Source organism: Alligator sinensis, unplaced genomic scaffold (assembly GCF_000455745.1).
Source record: "Alligator sinensis unplaced genomic scaffold, ASM45574v1 scaffold761_1, whole genome shotgun sequence".
Classification (NCBI taxonomy): Eukaryota; Metazoa; Chordata; order Crocodylia; family Alligatoridae; genus Alligator; species Alligator sinensis.
Genome location: NW_005842195.1, coordinates 1,939,027 through 1,949,545, shown reverse-complemented (window position 1 = coordinate 1,949,545; position 10,519 = coordinate 1,939,027).

Below are 10,519 nucleotides of genomic sequence, written 5' to 3'. Positions count from 1 at the left end.
TCTGACAGTGAGCCTACTGTTGTGCTATGGCTTCTCCTATCATACTAACCAGAATTGTTTCTTGTGCTTCTTCAACAATGTCCCTTTGTTCCCTCTTGTCTTATATTTAAATTTCAAAATGTCTTGTCTCCTATTTTTGTTTGTATAGTGTCTAGCACAATAGGATCCCACTCCATGACTATGGATGCTAGACCCAGAAGTAATAGAAATAATATATTTATATTAACATGAATGTCGATTGCTGGTGGGGATTTTTTTTTTTTTACATTTGTTTTTGGTTTTGTTCTTTTATTTTGGTATGGGAGTTGGTTGATGTGAAAATGCAGAGCTGTAGAATGAAACTTTTTGAATCATATTAAACTTTCTTAAGAAAGGATTTTTCTGGTCAACGATAGAATTTCTGGACAGTGGCAGAGAAAAACTCATCCCAGAATTACAAATAGGAAACTCATGTGAAGTATGGGAGACCCAGGTTCAACTTGCTCCTCCAACTCATATATATTTATACAAAGGTTGCTCAACCTCCAGCCTACAGGCCAAATGCAACCCGTAGAGCATTGGCACATGGTCCACAGGTCAGGAAGTTTGGCAGCAGGGGAGCAGTGGCAATTAGTTAATACTACCACACTTCCCAGCTGCCAAATTATCAAGACCTGGGTAGTGGGTTGGAGCTGTGCCATACCTCCTCCCTCTGCATGTTCAGATCAGAAACAGGCCATGCCCTTTGCTTTGGCATGTAGGGGTTAGGGACAGGCCATACCCCAGTTTCATGTGGGGCCAAGCCATGACATCTCCCTCTGCATGACTGAATTGGGGCCAGACCATGCCTCGTTCCCTCAGCAGGGCTGGTTTGGGGCTGGGCCATATTCCCTTCCTCCCATGGGGCTGGACCATGCCCCCTCCTCCCAAATAGCTGGATTTGGGGCCAGATCTCACCCTGTTACCTCCACATGGGTCTAGGCCAAGCCGTTTTCACCTGTGCAGAGGATCTGGACCAGGCCGCACCCCCCCCCCCCTCCAGTCCACTCCACATGGCCAGATGGGGCCTTGCCATGCACAGACACGCACCCCAGATTGGAACCACTGGCTGGATCCAGTCAGTGGCCAAATTGGGCATTATCCATCCAACACACCAGATAAAAAAGGTCCAACACACTACTGATTTATACAGACTGCAAGAGAGCCATTCCAGAAAACTCAGTAGGTTAGAGATCTTCCAAACCTGGGTTGTGGAAGCATGGAAGAGTAAGGACTTGGAGCTAAGATTAATGCTCTAACAACCAGGGTTGTAGGTACTTGGGGTGGGGGGGGGAGGGAGCATGAGGAGAGGGGGAGTTTCCCTCTGTGAAAGAACCATGTAAACTCTTGGTTTGTCCTGATGCAAAAACATGTTTTAAATCTCAAAGTTTTCTGTGATAGAAAAACTATTTTTCATCTGAGATTAGTCTACAGCAACACACACTGCTTCTGGGCTCCTAAGAGAATGGGGTGCTCTAATGGCTTGCTATTAAGTGTATTTACCTGTGGGGGCACATTTCTCAAGAAAACTACTTTCTCTCCAATCTCTCAATTCGAATCCTCAAAGGGAATTAACAAAATACTTTTCACAGACGAGCCTATGTACTTCACTTCATCAACCTACTGGATACAAAAAATCATTGATTGAATATAGACATTGGATTTATGACACATTATAACCTGCCTAACATTTGACTCCCCAGGTAAACCCTCCACTTTTTACCATCTATTCTTATTCCTCCCCACCCCCCTGGTCTCATCCATGGCTACAGCTACATTAGTTCCCCCTCCCGCACCTGTCTGTCACCTACTGACCACCTCAATTTACATTTTGTCTGACTGGCTTTCTTGTATACAAACTGGCCTCTGGCTGCTTTACCACTGCATCCAGGAAAAGCACAGACCATCTACAGATGCTTCCTTATCCTAGGAAAGGGTGTTTGTGCCCAAAAGCTTGCTAAGAAAAATTCTTTCAAATATTTGAGTTGGTCTAATAAAAGATATCAGATTTACCCATAAACTTTGTCTTTCATTGTGTTATGTGCTCTTTTGGAAAATAGTATTTTTCTTTAAAAAGCTGTTTCTGTCTCAGCAAGCTGTTATCAACTACAATTACGTAAGTCAGTTCTCCAATTTGAAATAATTTTTGGCATTGTTACATGAAGAACAAGTCGTTTCTACATTCCCCAGCAGTAGCTTAAGAGGTTAGTGGTATTCTGTGGATTTCCTTATCTAGTGGTGTTCAGTCATTTACCTTCAGTTTTACATTATTCCTACTCCTAAAAGAATAATACATGGGTAGGAGCGGTTGGAAGTTTCTAAGGTGATCAGAGGTGCTCATTAATAATAGGATTCACATGTTGTTCTTATCTGGGATTCTCTTTAATGGGAATTATACATTCTATTATGGATAACAAAATGTTATCTGAAGAATCCCAGAATCAAACATACTATTAGAGGCTCAGTGAAACCAGAAACAATTCTACATCCTGATCTAATATGTTTATATTTTAGAAAATAAGTACTGTAAGCAGGAAGGGCACAGGAGCCCCAATTTAAACTTAGGGTAGACTTAATTTTTAGTATTAGTGGGAGAAGGAATTAATATTGATTGCAGCACCACTATCCTTTATTATTCCACTTGGGAAAGTAATTGCCCATCTGCTGATTAGAAGATAGCTACATCTTAATATGTTGGGGGTTCCATACTTCATGTATATCATCAGACCTCTTTGTTATCTCTTGATATACAACCTTGTGAATCGATTAGGTGCCCAGTAGCATTTAGTACTGTGTGGGCATGTCTACATTTGGAGTTAGTCATGACTAGATTTACTGGGCAGTAAGCAATTTTGGGTAAGTGTCTAAATGTAGTGTCAGGTCCCTCCATCCCTGTCGTGTGCCAGTGTGGCCACTGGGAGTGAGCTCCAGCCTCTGGCCTCAGCTGCCAGTACTTGGCATCCATGTTCGACGCCAAAGCCACTTTGTAGCACTTGGCAGCCATCTTTAAAACATATCCCCACTCTGTGCTCTATGGGCTGAGAAGAGCAGCCTAGCACTTGCAGAAGCAGCATGTGGCAGCTGAGTTATGTTTCCTCTACCTTCCTGAACTATGGCTGCCCCAGGCTCTAGCCCTGACAGTGAGATATAGGGTCCCTCAATCGTGCTGGTGGCCTTGATAGCCTTGCTGCCCCACCACACTCATTGCCACCTGACTCACATCCATCTCTGTTCACCCGGATCCCCAATAGGTAGCTACTGCTTGTATGCCCACCACACACCCTCTCAGGGCCCCCGCTGCCATAAAGTTGCTGCTGCCAGCAACATTGATAAGTGGCTTTAGGAGGTAACCACTGGGGCCACTATTACTCTCCTGGGCCTCCAGCCTCACCACCTCTGAGCCTGCCGCACCAGGTAGAACTGGTAACAGCACCTGGAGCAACAGGACTGGGATGATAAGCAGTGGTTTGATGACTTTTGGCTAACCTAGGCCACCTTGCCAACCTGCTTTGCCAGCACTGGCCCCACCTGGAGCATCAGGGCACTGGCTTGTGCTTGGCCTTCTCCACTGATGCCCACCTGGCCCTGGCACTGCTCAAGCTGGCCACGCCTGCCAGGCTCCAGTTTGTTCAGTGTGGGCAAGGCCACCACCAAGGAGGTCATCCTGGAGGTGTGTGGGGCCCTCCAAGATGTGCTGGTGGACAATGTCTTCCATGTCAGCAGCCCCCTGGTAGCAGTGGCAGGGTTCCCCGCACTGGGGTTCCCCCAGTGTATCAGGGCTCTGGACAGGACCTACATACTGGTGACCTGCTTGTCCCATGGAGACTGGCTGTATTATAGCCACAGGGGGTTCCACTCTGTGGTCCTGCAGGTTGCAGTGGACCACTGCAGCACATTCATGCATGTCAGTAATGGGTGGGAAGCTTGCATGATGCCTGTGTGTTCAAAAGCTCTGGATTGGCTATGCTGGTGGAGAGCAGGTGATACCCACTGGGAGTGAAAGACCTACAGCTGGGTGCAGTCATCATCCCACCCCAGCTCAACAGGGACGCTGCTTACCCACTCCTGCCCTGGCTGATGAGGCCCTACACTGGGCACCTGGATCCCCACCAGGCCAACTTTAATTGGTGCTTGGGCCAGATCTGTACCTTCGTCAAGTGTGCAATTGGCCACCTGAAAGGCCACTGGTGTTCTTTCACTGCCCGCCTCAAAGTGGCCGAGAACAACCTCCCCAGGGTCATTGTTGCAGCTTGTGTGCTGCACAATATCTGCAAGACCCAGGAAGAGTTGTTCTGGGAGACCTGGGAAAAGGAGGCATGCCAGGCAAAGGCAGCTTGGTGGCAGAAGCACAAGCTACAGTGGCAACAGCAGCAGCAACGGGTCCCCTATAATGAGGCCCCAGGTGAGTCATGCACCCACCACCTCGGCCAGGGCACTGTGTATGGGAGGCTTTGGCAAACCGCTTCATGGAGCACTCCCCACTCTAGCCTGCCTGCCCCACTGCCCAAAGACCCCCTACCCTGTACCTACTCTCAGCACCACTCTTATGCCAGGCACTTGTTCAAACAAAAAAAATATTTATTCCCCTCACAACACACACACTCCCCATCACTTTCTCCTTCCCCATCAATTTACAGATCCCCCTCCCCCCTCACCCAACAGAGCCTCCTCCACCCTCCATCCTCAACAAAGAGAGCCCCTCCACCAGCCTCCCCACCCATAAACAATAAAAAAAACAAACCTGTCTTCCCAGTTTTAAAACTACTTGAAGAATCCCAGAATACAATGTACTAGTAGAGGCTCAGTCAAACCAGAACCCGATAATGGATTCTCTATCATTTTGAGAAGACTCTTGCTAACAACAAATTCTCTCTCTGTTCACATGTATCTTCAGGAGCTTTCCTTTGCCAGAAGAGTATGTAGTATTTTTCTCTTAAGAAGCCATCCAAGGCTGGGCATATTTCTTGAAGTGCTGCAATGTCAATGTTCAACCTATTTAATTAATTCCGTGTCTATTGCTGCTGTCTTATGAACATCAGGGATATTCATAAGATCACTGATACCAGATTCCATATGTACAAGGGTCCATGTGCTTGTGTTCTGGACTGGGAAACTGTGGGGTGGGGGCACCTAGGGGGCAGAGCCCAGGGAAGATGGCCAGAACATGCTTTGTCTATTTCCCTGCCAGTCTTGGGCCTGTGGAAGCCTTGGTTGTGAGGGGCTTTCCCAGGGATGATGGTGTCCATTGCTCCTCTCGCTTGGGTGGCTCCCCATCCAGCTTCCCAAGTCCAGAGGGAGCAGGGCCAGCATCCTATTGTGGTGCCACTCCCAGAACCTCTGGCTCCACACCCACAAGGAGCTGGGGTGAGTGGCAGGCCTGGGCCCAGGTGGGTGGCAGTGGACCCAGGGTGGGGGCTAGAAAATTGAGGCATAGAAGGATACATACATATTTGCTTTCCCTCTTGCTTGGCATTGCTGTTGTACTGTCCAAAATAGAGATCAATGGTAGTGAATCAATATTCTGGCCCATAACACTGGTCTTCTTGATGCTGATTTTAAGACCAAACTCTTGGCAAGCATGAGCAAAGCAACTGGTTATGCTTTGAAGGTTGCTTTCTGCGTGGGCTATCAGTGCAGCATCATCTGAAAACAGCAGTTGGCAAATCAGAATTTTCTGCACTTTAGTTTCCACTTTAAATCATGTGAGGTTGAATAATTTTTCATCCAAGCATGTACTTAAATAAATTCCTTCAGTGCTGGTCCCAAAAGTGTACATCAGAAGAAGAGAAAAGAAAACCCTGAGCAGGGTTGGGATAGGGCCACAGTCCTGCTTGACTGCTTTGATTTAAAAAAACCTCAGATGTTGATTCATCATGTCTGACTGTTCTTGTTCCCCACATTTCATCATAGAAAGAATGGGTTATCATAGAATCATAGAATTACAGAAGTAGGGTCAGAAGGGACCTTGTAGATCTTCAGGTCCGACCCCCTGCCTGGGCAGGAAAAAAACTGGGCTCAAATGACCCCAGCCAGGTAGGCATCAAGCCGCTTCTTAAAGACCCCCAGGGTAGGAGCCAGCACCCCCAAACCCTTCTGGTCCCCCCTAGTGAGTTTATAGACGGTCACAAGGTCCCCCCTCAGCCTTCTCTTGTGAAGGCTGAACAGGTTCAGGTCCCGTAGCCTCTCATTGTAGGGTCTGCCCTGCTGTCCTCGGATCATGTGGGTGGCCCTCCTCTGGACCCTCTCAATGTTGTCCACATCCCTCTTGAAGTGGGGTGCTAAGAACTGGACACAGTACTCCAGCTGCGGCCTGACCAGTGTTGCATAGAGGGGGAGGATCACCTCCTTGGACCTACTTGAGATGCACCTGTGGATGCACGATAAGGTCCGGTGAGCCCTGCCGACCGTGACCTCGCATTGTCAGCACATGTTCATCTTGGAGTCAATGATGACTCCAAGATCCCTTTCTGCCTCCGTGCTCTCAAGAAGGGAGTTTCCCATCTTATAAGTGTGCTGCCAGTTACTACTGCCCAAGTGCAGCACCCTGCACTTGTCAGTATTGAAACATATCCTGTTTTTGTTAGCCCACCCCTGCAACCTATCCAGGTCTTTCTGCAGTCTTTCCCTCCCTGCTAACATGCCCACCTCACCCCAAATTTTGTTATCATCAGCAAATTTGAACAGGTTGCTTTTCACCCCATTGTCCAAATCGCTGATAAAGAAATTGAACAATGAGGGCCCAAGGACCAAGCCCTGGGGGACTCCGCTGCCCACTTCCCCCCAGGTCGAATATGACCTATCTATAACCACCCTCTGAGTACAACCCTTCAGCCAATTTGCAATCCATCTGACTGTGTAGGCATCGATGCCACACTTGCTGAGTTTTTTTGTGAGGATGGGGTGGTCGACAGTGTCAAAGACCTTGCTGAAGTCCCGAAAGAAATTATGCTGAAGAGTTTTGGTGGACAGACAATCCTTTCCAGTAATTTGATGAAGCCTTTCCAGCTGACAAGTTTGAAGGCCTTGATCAGGTTAATAAAGGTGATATAGAGGTGTCTTCTTCATTCTCTACATTTTTCTTGGATTTGTTAGAGTGTGATCATTTCTATGGTGGACCTACTGACTTTGAAAACATACTGACTCGTGGTAAACAGAGTCAGCAAGGATATGAAGTCTTCTTTGCATAAGCAAGCAATAATTTTCCCAACAATGATTATTATTGAAATGCCATGATAGTTGTTGCAATGCCTGTGGTCCCAAACTGACTATATTGGTCACCAAGTGGGGTTCCCTAGGGTCCTGTCCTCAATTTGGTACTGTTTATTTATCTTCATTAATAATTTAAATTATGGGATTGAGTATACATTTAGCAAGTTTGTGGATAACACCAAGTTGGTGGAGTTTCAGATACTGGACAGTAGAGAAAGAATCCAGAATGACCTGGAAAAAATGTCTGTAATCAACCAATGAAATTCAACAAGAACAAATCCAGAGGCCATCCCAGCCAGGACTTTCCCAAACTTGCCCTGCCCACCCTTGCCAAGTGGGGGAAAATGGTAATGAGGTCTCTCCAGGATATAATTTTGAAGCAACATTTGTCCCTAGTGTTCTTGAGAGAAGCCACTGAGATGATCTCATGTTTGACACACACAATTGGGCACAGAGTGCTCACAGACAGCCCGTTCACCATCATGTTGTAGACATGCCCAATGTCTCTTATGAAATTCTCACAGTTAAGTTTAGGAAATATGGTCTAGATAAAATGATTATAAATGTTTGGATAAAAAGTAATTATCAATAGCTCAGTGTTGAAATGACAGGCAATAACAAGTGTCATTTTAAGGGGGACTGTTCTGGGTCCATTAATTTTCAATAATCTTCACTAACAGCTTGGAGGGTAGGGTTGAATGTACACTAAATATATTTGCCAATGATACCAAGCTAATAGGGTAGTGGATACTGACTGAATTAAGATTCAAAATGCATTGGGAAAAGGGCCTTAAAAAGTCAGATGTTCAGTAATGACAAGTACAAAATACTGTGCTTAGGAAGCATCCATTGAATGTAATAGTATTGAATGGGGAATGACTGCCTAGGCTGCAATCCTGCCCAAAGCCAAACATTTGTCTGGGTTTGTTCAAGTCAGGATGATCTTACATTGGGCAGAGTATTGAACTAAATGACCTCCTGAGTTCTTTATTAGCCATGGCTTCTATGATTTTATAATTCCTCAAAGGTTTAAAGCATTTGGAACAAGATGTAAGTACCATAGAAGGCCTACCTGTCTGACTTATTGTTTATCCAGTATCTTGCCAAATCATGACCTGGTAATCTTCGTACTAGTGACTGTGATATCAACTTTTGTTGTATAAGAAACAGGACTTTCCATAGTGGGGGAGACTATACAGTCTGTGTAGTCAAGGTCTTGTCTTCTGCAAGTGTCCAGATGCTTTAGGGTAAGGCATTAGGTTTTTTTTTCCCCCACCCACTGCAGCTATCCTGTTCACAGCATCCATGTCTTGCAGTGTGTTTTACTGAAATACCTCTAAGCTCACCACATTTCCACCTTCCTTTTCTACAGGCTATCCTGGATGGAACCATTGTTATCTTAGTACATTTGATATGGTATACCTAATGGTTTGATTTTTGTCATTGATTCCTACTGTGCTCTTTAACCCATTTATATCTGCCTTTGATGTAATTCTGTGCATTCAAGAAGTCATCAGTACAAAACTGAACAAGGGGAACTAAGTCATATAATTTTCACAAAACGTTTTTCCTTGGGAAAAAGGATACTCCCCAAATTATGAAACAAAGTGAACAGAATAGTACAAAGCTGATTAAAATAAAAAATGTTTAAGAAATAGCAAGGGAAACAATTCTCATAAATTTTTACTCCTTAAAATCATTAGGTTTCAAACAATTTTACTTCAATGTGAAAGTTACATAGCACCAGGGGTTGATGTTTAGTGTATGGAGTGGTTGATAGATTTGGCCTTCTAGAAGATAACCCTCCAGGAGTTGACCAGGATCCACAGTGGAGAGGCATCTATCATGCACCCCTATCTATCAGGATGCCTAAAACCCACCCCTGTTCCCTGCCTATATACACTATCTGGCATGGCACCCCATCACATCAGGAGGAAAGTAGCAGGCAAAATTGACCAGCAGTACAAGAGTCAGATGACTGCAACCCACTATATGGACATCAACCAGTGCATCATTGTCTCTCATCAAGAAATAGAATCATGTCTTTTACCACACCATTGACCACATCACTAAAATCAGCCAGAACCACCCTCTCGCAAAAGAATGGGAGAAACTAGGCAACCCAGCTGTTGAATGGAGCCAGCAAAGAATTACCTGCAGTGAGGAGTTAGCATCTGGCTATAAATGGCATACATGGCAGAACTTGAACAGATTGAGAATGGGTCTCAGAAGATGTAGCTTTCTCATGAAATCATGGGGCTCCTATGCAACTGACCAATGCATTTGTCAGGAGAAGCAAACCATGGATCATTTCCTGAGATGCCCTGTAGCACCACAATGCATCGCACAAGATCTGGTAACACCAACACCAGAAGCAATGGCCTGTACAGAATATTGGGAACAGACAGTATAGAAAGATTAGATTGGAAAGAAGAAGAAGAAGAACCAGGGGTGGATCCAGAGGGGATGCAGTGGTGCAGATGCATCCCCCTTTTGGACTGGAGTGCATGGCAGGATCCTTTAGAGATGTGTTTAAGTCTCTAAAGCAGAAATCCCTCCTTCCTTTCCCTTGGTGCTCAGATGCATATCACCTGCCCCTCCCCCTTTCCCTTCCTCTCCTCCTTTCTGGCCTGTCACAGTCCCAGGGGCAGGGCAAGCTCCAGAGCTGCTTCTGCCCATCCCAGCTGGGATGCATGGGGCCTGAGATCAACTAGGGATGGGGACAGTGGCAGCAGTGTGATGGAAGAATAGTTTCCTCCTCTTTGCCCAGGCCCTAGAAGCAGAAGTGGGAAGGGGCAACCCTTTGCTCATCCCATGTGGCTGTCTTGTTCCTGTCCCCATCTAAGCCCAGCCCTGACACAGCTTGACTGTGGGGGACAGAAACAGGCCTAAAGCTTCACCCCCAACCCCATTCTGGGACAGCAGGGAAACCAATAGCAGCAGCTGCAGCTGGGGGAGGAATGGAAGAGGTGGGCAAACAATATGCTTCTGAAAACCAAAGGGAGGGGAGGGGAGGGGAGGATTTTCACCTGCTTTAGGAACTCATATTAAACTATAGTAATATTAATACTAACCAAGATTATAAATGGATGCTCTGTTAAAGAGATGAGACATGTTAACCCATCGTTTTCTGTTGTAGCAATTCCTAAAGTTCCTACGCAGTATGCCACACTATTGTTCTATGCCACTTAAAAAAGTTATGCACCTTTGAAGAGCTTACAGTCTGAAAAGACAATACAAGCAAAGAGTATAGGTAGAGACAGAGAAACAAATAATCTCTCTTGATCACAGT